Raw genomic sequence first — 11,314 nt, forward strand, 5'->3', positions numbered from 1 at the left:
GCAGTGCCTGCCTAAGGTGACAGCAGCCCCTCCGCTCCCTTGTGAAGCGCAGGCTCAGGCAGGAGTGGGCTCCGGGGAAGGGCGGCCACCGCTGCCTGGCCCTCTGATGTGCTCAGCCAGCAGTTCCCAGGGAAGTTGATAGAGATTCTGGATGAAGCCTGACAGCTCCCGAGAACCAGATGACAGACCGAGCTCATGGGAAGCGGGGCTGTCGGCAGTGATGGGGGAAGGGTAGCCTCCAGATAACAGTGTGTGTGGTGGCTCCAGGGGAGGAGAGGGAAGGGGCGGGGGCGGGAGCGGGGGACAGGCAGGCAGAGGCCCAGGAGGGTCTGCACACACAACAGATCCCAAATGTGTTGCTGTTCCTCTGCTCACTGGGTCCTGGGAACCCCCACAAGGGAATTGGGGGTCAAGAGCAAAACTGCTCCCAGATCACAGGGAGAAAGAAGCGTAAAAGCCTGGAGGGAAAAGAAAAATGAATGAAACACTACCAGCGGCAGGTGGAGGACTGGCGAGTGGTGGCGGAGCGCAGGCAGAACCAAGGCCCCCCCCCCCCCGGGGCCTCGATTCCCTCACTATGAATTGGGAGACACTCACTCAGTCAGGCTACAAACATTTACTGAACACCTACTAAGTGCCTGGATGGTCTTAGGTGCTGGGGACATACTTTGCAACTACCCTTGCAAAGCTCACTGTGGACGGGGGGTCTGGCAGCTCCCAATGACCTCCTGATGGACACACCCATGTGCAATCACCTCCCCTTCCATGTGGCTGGCACCTGAGACTCGCTTCTCATCAGTGGAATCTGCAAAGTTGATGTCACTTCCAGGAGACTTCCTCCTCTGCTGGTCTTATAAAGCCAGCTGGTAGGTCCATGGGAAGGAACTGGGGCAACCACATGAGGAAGCTTGGAAGCAGACCTGTACCAATCGGGCCTTCAGAGGAGACCCCAGCCCTGGCTGACATCTCAATTACAGCCAGGAGAGACCCTGAAGCAGGGAACCCAGCAAAACCATCCAATTCCTGTGGTTTTTAGCTGCTAACTTGGGTCATCTGTTATGCAGCACTAGATAACTCATACAGGGAGAAACGGGCAGAAAATATACCTCCTTAAGGCACCCTCTCAGAACTTTTAAAAAATATACATTTTTATTTATTTCAGAGAGGAAGGAAGAGGGAGAGCGAGATAGAAACATCAATAATGAGAGAGAATCATTGATCGGCTGCCTCCTACACACCCCCTACTGGGGTTTGAGCTTGCAACCCAGGCATGTGACCTTGACTGGAATCGAACCCAGGACCCTTTAGTCCACAGGCCGACACTCTATCCACTAAGCCAAACCAGCTAGTGCGCTCAGAACTTTCTTACCCTGCTTTATTTCCATCATTGTTATCTCCACCTCTAGTACTCATTTATTTTTATTTCATTATTATATTTAGATATGTTTACTCTATTATCCCCCATCTTCCAACGAGAACATCACCTTTGTAAGTGGAGACTGTTTTCCTTCACCTGCTGTAGCACCAGTGCCTAAAACAGAGCTGGGCATATAGTAGATGCTCAATAAATATTTTTTGAAGAGCAAGTGGATTAATATACTTGCATTGGGAAACTAAGCAAGTGAGTCTGTATAGCGAGCTTAGCACAAGGTGTGGCCCATGCTAAGTGCTGCACAAACGTTAGCTGATGTTATTCCTCGTTAAATGGACTCTGGGTGCCCCATCCACTGGGTCACACTGAGGAGAAGGAAGCTGGTCCCTTCCCTAGAGATGACCGCAGCCAGCAGAGCGGTGGGGACAGTGTGAGCTTAGAAATTGGGAAAGGGATTTCTTGGCCACCCTCCCCTAGAGGCCGTGGGCAGCTGAGTTGGGTGACCCTAAAGGGCCAGCAAAGTTTCTCTATAAACATGTTGGCTTTGAGGCCATGGAGTGTCAGTTGTAACTGCTCAACTCTGCCACTGGAGAGTGGAAGCAGCCATTCATGCACGATATGCACACAAATGTGCAAGCCAATGTCCCAATAAAACCTTATTTACAAAAACAGGCCATGGGCCAAGTTTTGCATGGACTGTAGTTTACTAAGCCATGTGTTGGAATGGAGTTAGGTTAATAATTATAGTAAGTAAATAATAGTAACAGTGCACGCACAGGGCAAAAATTACGGTGTATCAAGAATGACAGAAGTATAGGAAACAGTCTAAAAGAATGAATCAAGCCCGGCCAGTGTTGCTCAATGGTTGAGCATCGACTTATGAACCAGGAGTTCAGGGTTTGATTCCCAGTCAGGGCACATGCTTGGGTGTGGGCTCAATCCCCAGTAGGAAGTGTGCAGGAGGCAGCCAATCAAGGATTCTCTCTCATCATTGATGTGTCTCTCTCTCTCCTCTCCCTCTCTGAAACCAATAAAAAAATGTTAAAAATAAAACAAAAACAAGTAGCTCTAGCTGGTTTGGCTCAGTGGATAGAGCATTGGCCTGCAGACTGAAGAGTCCTGGGTTCGATTCCAGCCAAGGGAATATGCCCAGGATGCAGACTCGATCCCCAGTAGGGGGCATGCAGGAGGCAGCCAATCAATGATTCCCTGTCATCATTGATGTTTCTATCTTTTCTCCCTCTCCCTTCCTCTCTGAAATCATTAAAACTATATATTTTTAAAAAATAAAAACAAACAAACAAATAAAAGAATGAATCAAATGCACCAGAGGAAAAAGAGAGAAAAAAATGCCCCAGAGGCCCTGGCCTGTGTTGCTCGGTGGTTAGAACGTCAGCCTGCGCACCTGAAGGGTCTCGGGTTTGATCTGTCAAGGGCATATCCCAGGGTTGCAGGTTCGCTCCCCACCCCAAGTCAGTGTGCATTCGAGAGGCAACCAGTCGGTGCATCTCTCTCACATGGATGTTTCTCTCCAACCCCCTCCCTTTCACTCTCTGAAAAGCAATGGAAAAAGTATCCTCAGGTGAGGTTAACAACAACAACAAGCACCAGGGAGGCCTCACCTCCCCTGTCCCTTCTCTTTTCACAACTCCTTACGTTGGATGACTTTTTAAAAAATTATTTATTGATTTTGAGAGAGAGAGAGAGAGAGAGAGAGATTTGTTTTGTTTTTGTTAATCCTCACCTGAGGATATTTCTCCATTAATTTTTAGAGAGACTGGAAGGGAGGGCGAGAGAGAAACTTGATGTGAGACACAAATTGGATCACTTAAAAATATATATATATTGATTGGTTTGAGAGAGAGAGAGAGAGAGAGAGGAGAGGGAGAAACATCGAATTGTCGTCCCACATATTTAAGCATTCATTAGTTGCTTCTTGTATGTGCCGTGACCAGAGATCAAACCAGCACCTTGACATGTCGGGAGGACACTCTCACCTACTGAGCTACCGGGCCAGGCTCGGATGGCTTGTTTCAGCCAGAGCCTCCTCCGGCACCACGGGCGCGGCCGGCACCCTTCTCACTGCCGAGCTGGGAAGACAGGTGCGTGCGCTGGTCAGCACTTCACCGCGGGACCTCTGGCTCGGGGCACTGACTCGTAGCACTCACTGCCTTCCATGGTGGAACTACCCTGTCGTGGCCAATGTTAAGCCACAAATAAGCTGCTGCTGAGTGCAGGGTTGAGGAAGTCTACGCACCACGTGCCAGTTCTCACCAGCTGCCAGTACAAGCTGGCTCAGCCACCACGGTCAGGGCTTCAAACCAGGACCCCCAGGTCCTGTCTTCACAGCCAGGGAGCAGTGATGTGAAGCCCTAGTGATCCAGAAGCCCTGACTGGATCCTAGGTCGCCTCTTCGTCTGTCATATCTAAGTGGGAAAACTGTCATAGGAAAGTGGACCCCAAACTTTGACAGTGAAAAACACAAAACATCATTATCAAGTGCCAAAGGAAAGTCGTGTGTGTGTGTGTGTGTGTGTGTGTGTGTGTGTGTGTGTGTGAGAGAGAGAGAGAGAGAGAGAGAGAGAGAGAGAGAGAGAGAGAGAGCGCTGATGTCAGACACCCTGGGAGGGTGGGAGAGAAGAGAAGGCGTGAAGGAGTCCGATGGTGGCACAGGCCCTTCCACCAGGAAGTGTGGAATGGGAGACAATGACACCAGAGTTGAAACCTGGCCACCTCGACAGAATGTGAGCTTGGGAACAAGACTTACTGGTCACATGACCATATTAGCTATCAACTGCTGTGTAACAAATATCCCCACAGGTCACATGCTAAACAACACACATGTATCTCATGGTTTCTGAGGCAGGAACCCAGGACTGGCTGAGTTGCATGGTTCTGTGCCCGCTCCTCAGACTCTGGTAGAGAGAAGGCGCCCAGGCCAGATGGGTGGGTTCCTTTTATTGCTTCCAGATGGTTTTGTGGCAAGAAGGGAGGGAGGCAATCGGGAGTGGGTAGGCTCACCACATGCCCAAAACATGACTGACATCTCGAGAACTATCCAAGAGAGGACTGCCAAGGCCAGTTGGAAGCTGCTCCAGGGATTCACACCCCGAACTCAGTGCCAGGAGGGGGCAGTGTAAGCTGGGGCCCCGAGTTCAGGAGGGCTGGTAGGAGGGGGGCAGGGGAGAAACCAAGTCCCTCGTTTCCAAAAGCCAAGAGGAGGGTGGAGAGCTGGGAGCAGAGCATGGGCCCCTTGGCAGTACAAGCCGGCTTAGTCCGAGTTCCGGAAGGCTGGGGGGCGGGGAGGGGCAGGAGAGAAACCAAGTCACTGTCCCCGCCCGCCTCAGAGGATGTTCATGACTGTCTGGTTGTGATTCCGGTTGGTGCCAAGGCCTCCTGCCCACATCGCTGGCTGGAGCTGGACGCGAAACCCTTGACCTGGGGAAGGGCCTGGGTGCCCTCTGTGTTAGAATACACAGCCAGATACGAAAGGCCAGTTGGGTGTGGTTCCATTTATGTGAAATGTCCAGAACACCCACAGAGTCAAAAAGTGGATTACTGGTTGCCAAGGGCTGGGGAGTGGGAGGGGGAGTGACTGCTAATGGGGACGGGCTTATGTTTGGGGTGATGAAATGTCCTGGCATTAGACAGAGGTGGTAGTTTAATACATTGCAAATATACTAGGAACCACTGAATTGTACACTTCAAAAGGGTGAATTGTATGGTATGCAGAACGTATCTCAATAAAACTGTTGTTGAAACATAAATAAAAGATGTAATTTTTTAAATTGTCTTTTTACTTTAATCAAATCTGAATTTTTAACCAAAGGAAAGAAGCTTCTGGCAAAAATATGCTCAAACAGTACATAAGTATGTGAAGAAAAATTGTATGTTCTCCTTGTCCTTTCCCTAAATCTTTAATACCACACTTGGGATGACAAAGTAAACTTGTGACTGTTATTGGCTATGTAACATTCCACTGCACAGCAGCTTGTGCATAGAATCTCCTATTACTGTACATCTAGGTTATTTCCAGTTTTTAGGCCTTTATAAATAATGCTGCTATAAATATCTCCCCCAAACCTTTGTTTCCCGGGGGCAAGGTGAAATGGGGGCTCCTGGACTTCAGGAGGGAAGGTTCTACCAGGAGGGAGGCCACGGGGAGCAAGGCCGAACTCCCGCCACTGCCCTACCTAGCCCCTCCTGCTCAGCCTGTGCTTCCCCTCCCAGCACGCTGCCTCCTGCCATCCCTGAAACCCCCCGCCCCCCCCAGTTTGGTCCTACATCTGGGTTTTTGTCCTTGCAGTTCCCACGGCCCATGACACCCTTCAGCTTCAGACCCCAGCTCCGCTGGCATTTCTTCTGGCATTTCCTGGACCACCCCAGCTAAGCACTCTCCCTTCCCTGCCGCCTACCCAGTCACTCTCCCGTGACTGATTTATGTGCCCCCCACACACCTGTTGTGAATGCGCCTGAGCACTTATTATCTCCACTCCCCATCAGACTGTGGGGTGCATGGGGTCAGGGATTTTGTCAGTCTTGATCCCCAAGCATCCCTGGTATCCAGCCTAGGCCTTGGCACACAGCAAGTGCCTAATAAATGACTGCTGAATGGAAAACAAAAAAGAATGAAGGAAATAAAAAATAAACAGATCAATATGTAAACATGCCCTGAAATTCACTGAACCAAGGTATCTTTGATTATCAGGGGTACTGATTTCAAATTATGCTAAAATGTGAAAAAATATGAGGCTTGGAACTGGTATATGGTCATTCAAAAGTGGTGTAAAAGACAAGAGGGGAAATAATGGATGGGTTAGATGGGGGTTCAAGAGGAGCTCTCTGAGGAAGTGAGATTTAATCCAAGACCTCCCGGGTGAAGAAGAGTCACGTGAAAGCAAAAGGAAGAGTGTTCTTTCTGGGCAGAGGGAACGGCTTATGCAAAGGTCCTGAGGTAGGAACAGTCATGGCTGCTGGTGCAAGTGAATGTATGTACAGGGCCCCATCTCTGTGCTCACACTTTCACTATCCAAGGTCAAGATCTCGAGGCAGGCACTGGCTGGAAGCTCTAGGAGGGCAGGGAGATAATCCTGATGGTGGGAGAGCGGGGCTTGGAGCCGTCACTTGCTCACTGTGAAGATGTCTGAGCCAGGACTGGTGACCTGGTCTGATCGCCAGTGATGAGCCACTCCCTGGACTCCAGACATCGGATCTGTCTGCCACAACTGGTGTGGGGGGCCATGTGGGGGCACTGACCTCATGTTGAAGGGAACCATCAATCGCACCATGTACTGCCTGGCGGTCTTTGGGGAGCCGTGCCAGGGTCCCCAAGACCACTCCTGGGTTCAGTGATTTCGTAGGAGAACTGCTGGGGTTCAGCATATGGTCACACACATGGCTACTATCTATTCCAGCAAAAAGTTATAGAGGAAAATCAGGAAAGGGAAAAGGCACGTGGGACAGGTTCAGGAAGATCAGGCACAAACTTCCAGAGTCTTCTCCCAATGGAGTCACACAGGACGTGCTCAATTCCCCCAGCAAGGAGTAGTCACACAGGTGTGAAAAGCCTGGAGAAGCTCCTGGAGACGCAGCACCCAGAGTTCTCAATGGGGACTGGTCATGCAGGCAGCTCTGCCCAGCACGGACCAAGATTCCAGACTCCAGGAGGAGAGCAGGTGCTCAGCATAACTGTTTGTGCAAACAGTTTAAGCCCAGGGAACCACTCTTATCAGGGGACAGTGGAAACCATCCTGAAATTCAAGTTCCCAGATGCCAGCCAACGTCCAACCTTGTAATCTGGCCTTTCTAAGGACAGCAGCCTCACACTTGCTGAATTAAAACTTCCTGCACAGGAGCCTGAAATGGGAGACATAGGGAAAGTGGGTTTGGATTATGAAAAATAACTACATCAGATAATGAGAAAACAAAGCACTTCGTGTTTTTGAGCACCTACTGGGTGCCAGGCACCACACGGAACACTTTTTACGGCTTTCAAAGTCTCCATGAGACAGAGAGTGATGCATCCATTTCACAGAGGAAACTCAGTCCTGGCGGTTTCAGTTACTCAGTCTCAGAGCATGAATTGCAGAGCCAGGATTCAGACCTGGGGACCCGACTCTGGGGGAGACAGTGTAGTACAGTGATTAGGAGCATAGGTAACAGTCAGGAGCCTGGGTCTGACTATAGCCACTCCCTGGCTATCCCATATCCTCTCTGGGCCTCAGTTTCCTCATTTGAATGGATATAACCCGTCCACTTGTGAGGATATGATCAGCATGGCCCACAGAAGTATCTAATAGTAAATTATAGAAATAGATGGCTCCCAGTTGGATGCTCCCGGTGAAAGGGCTTTCAAGGACACAAATCCTGCACACTGCACTGGAATGTGAAAAGGCTGGGGCTGGATTCCTAACACAGGTGTTTAAAAGATGAAGGCACTGAGTCACAGGAAAGAACATCAACTCGACTTCAACCCGAGGCTCCAGGCTGTCGATCCTGACATCTTGGACTTACTCGCAGGCCTGAGAGCTCATTCCCTTTCTGGGAACACACACTCTCCTGTGGGGTGAGGACAGGCACTCAGAATTCCAGAGCTCTCTCTTCCAAACGCCGAATCCTGCCTTGCAAGACCCTCTCCACCCAAGAGTGCTGGTTAGTACTGGTTTTACCACAACAGAAATGGGAAGAGAAGTTGAGGGGCCCCTGAAGCCAAAGAAGAGTTTATTTAGCAAAGCTTAACCCTTTCTAGGAGCGCAATAGGCTAAGATCCCAGGAGGGGCGGGGCTTATCAGAGTCCCGCCCCCGAAGGTGAAAAAAGGTGTCGAGGGAACAATATTTTATTTATTTTTTTTTTTGAGGAAACAATATTTTAAAGGAAGCCTCGCCCCCAAGGGAAGTGATTGGATAATTTCTTTCGGAAACCCAATAATGGGAAGTGATTGGGCAAATATTCCAAGCTTCCCCCCCTCCCAAGCCCCCCGCCTGTGATTGGGTAAATCCCGGGAAAAGTTTAGCGAAAGCCCACCTCTCGCGGAAGATGATTGGGAGGCCGTTAGGCTAGAAAACAAGGTTCCAATTAGAGAGGATCACCTCGGCCAGAGTTCCGAGATATGCCGCCCTGGGTATAAAGCTCCAGACATCCAACACTTACTTTTAAAACTTTTCGCTCCGATATCTTTGTCTCCCACTCCTCTCACACGTACCAGGAAACAGGGTAGGGTTGCTGTTTACTGGACTTCCCCGCCGTCCCTTGCACTTCCGACACTGTCATTGCTCCAGCCTCCAGTATTGGCTGCAGCCTACACAGCCTGCTTTTGTCATTGGCGCGATTCCCGCCTGTTAAAATCTTTCCGGCTGTTTTCCCTCCCGGGTTGCAACTGTGATAGCTCGCCACGAAGGTTCCGGAGCGTCTGGATTTGGCGTTCCGTGGAGGTGCTGAGTCCTAGAGGTCAGCAGCGGCTTGTTAAAATTTCTTCGTGATACGACGTATCTGTTGTTCGCGATACTCCTTGTTGTTCATTCTTCTATTCAGCAAATAAATTGTTCATGTTGGGCATTAAACCTGTGTGCTGGCCTCTGGGAACGCACACATCGTCCGTCCCTATGTCCGCAGGGCTCACGTGGGGACTGCGGTCAGTTTCCACGGGTCACACAGGTTGCGGGCAAAAGAGTGCCCTGGACGGCCCACCCCGTTTATCCTGAGCCACAGGCAAAGACTCAAGACCAAGCTGCAAACCCACCTTCCCCCTACACACACACTAGCTTCCAAATGTCCCCCCATAACCAAATGTCCTTTTTTCTTTTCTTTTTTTTTTTTTTTACATCCTCACCCAAGGATATTTTCCCATTGATTTTTAGAGAGAGAGGGACAGAAAGAAATATCAATGCACATCAATTGGTTGCCTCCTGCAGGCGCCGACCAGGGCCCCAGCCTGGACCCTAGGTACGTGCCCTTGACCAGAATTAACCTGTGACCCTTCGGTCCGCAGACCAACACTACCCACTAAGCCAAACTGGCTAGGGCCCAAGTGTCCTTTTAAAGAGGAAACCCACCCAATTCCTTCCCCAGCCTCCTTCCTTTTTATTTTATTTTAATTTTCTTATTTATCCTCACTGGAGGATATTTTCCCACTGATTTTGGTGAGTAGAAAGGAGGAGAGAGGGAGGGAGAGAGAAATATCGATTGAGAGACAAATATCAGTTGGTTGTCTCCCACAGGCGCCCCCACGGGGGCTGGGGATGGAACCAGCAACCCAGGTACCTGCCCTTGATCTGGAATAGAACCCTCCACCCTTCTGTGTGTGAGAGGGCGCGCTAACCACTTAGCCACCAGCCAGGGCCTCCCTTCCTTTGATAAATGTTTGTTCTATTTATTTAGTTTTTTTTGTTAATCCTCACCTGAGGATATTTTTCCATTGATGTTTAGAGGGAGTGGAAGGAAGGAGGAGAGACAGAGAGAGGGAAACATAGATGTGAGAGAGAAACATAGATTAGTTTCCTTCCACATAGGCCACAGATTGACCCTGCAACTGAGGTACATGCCCTTGTCCCGGATCGAACCCTGGACCCTTCAGTCTGTGGGCTGACGCTCTAGCTGCTGAGCCAAACCGGCTAGGGCTAGCTAAATGTTTGTTGTGTCAGATATGTGCTCAGCCTCTAGGGACACATCAGAGAACAAGACAGAAGATTCCTGTCCTCGCAGGGATCGCTGTGGGACAGATGGATAATAAATACACAAAAAGGGCCTTTTCTGGCTTGGTAAATGGTCTGAGGACAGAACAGAGTAACTATGGAAAGTGGTGTATGAGTTTCCTACGGCTGTTGTAACAAAATACCACAAGCTCCATGTCTTACCACACAGCTATTATCTTCGAGTCCTGGAGGTCAGAAGTCTGATATCGGTGGCAGTCCTGGGTCCTTCTGGAGGCTCCAGGAGAGAATCCATTTTCTGGACTTTTCCAGCGTCTAGAGATGCCTGCAATACTTTATGGCCCCATATCACTCTGACTTCTGTTTCCACTGTCACATCACTCTCTCTCCCTCTAATCTCCTGCCTCCCTCTTTAAAACAGTTTTTAAAATATGTTTTTATTGATTTTAGAGAGATAAAGGGACAGGAAGAGAGAGAAACATCGATCAGCTGCCTCCTGCATGCCCCCTACTAGGGAGCAAGCCTGAAATTGGCATGTACCCAGGCTGGGAATCAAACCAGTGACCTTTTGGTGAATGGCAATGCTCAACCGAGCCACACCGGCCAGGGCTCCTGCCTGGTCCTTGTTATTTCCTTGGGACTCCAGGATAATAACTCTCCTTGATGTTCGTTAACTTAATGAAAGATAGTTAAACTTTAAATAGGGAGTCTTCTCATGATTCTTAATCATACCTGCAACGTCCCTGTTGCCATGTATGGTACCATATTCACAGATTCTGGGGGTTAGGATGTATTATCTTGTGTGTGTGTGTGTCTGTGTGTGTGTGTGTGTGTGTGTGTAGGGTATCATTCTGCCTACCACAGATGATGTGGTCAGGGAAGGCTTCTTGGAGGAGGTGACCTCTGAGATGAGAACTAAGTGAAATCCACAAACAAACCCATGGATTGAGAAAATCCTTCCAGACCTGGCTGCTTTGTCCCCTCCTCAGAGAAATCTTCTCAAACAAACTGATGTCCCCTTTGTGTCCACTCACACTGGGGCTCACATCTTTTGAGACGATGGGTGAACCAAACCGCTGAACTGAATGGCTCCCACCATCCCATCCCAGGCAGAAACCCTCCACTCCCACCCCAACTCCTCAAGCTCCGCCTCTTCCTCTCGTCCAGCCCTGACCCTCTCCACGGAGTGGCGATTCACTGTATGTGTGTCCCGCTCTGTTCTGTCCTCTCTAACTCCTCTCTGGGTCTGTTGAACAAAGGGAGGAAGAGTTTTTATGCTAGTAACAATGGTCC

Source organism: Eptesicus fuscus, chromosome 6 (assembly GCF_027574615.1).
Source record: "Eptesicus fuscus isolate TK198812 chromosome 6, DD_ASM_mEF_20220401, whole genome shotgun sequence".
Taxonomy (NCBI): Eukaryota; Metazoa; Chordata; class Mammalia; order Chiroptera; family Vespertilionidae; genus Eptesicus; species Eptesicus fuscus.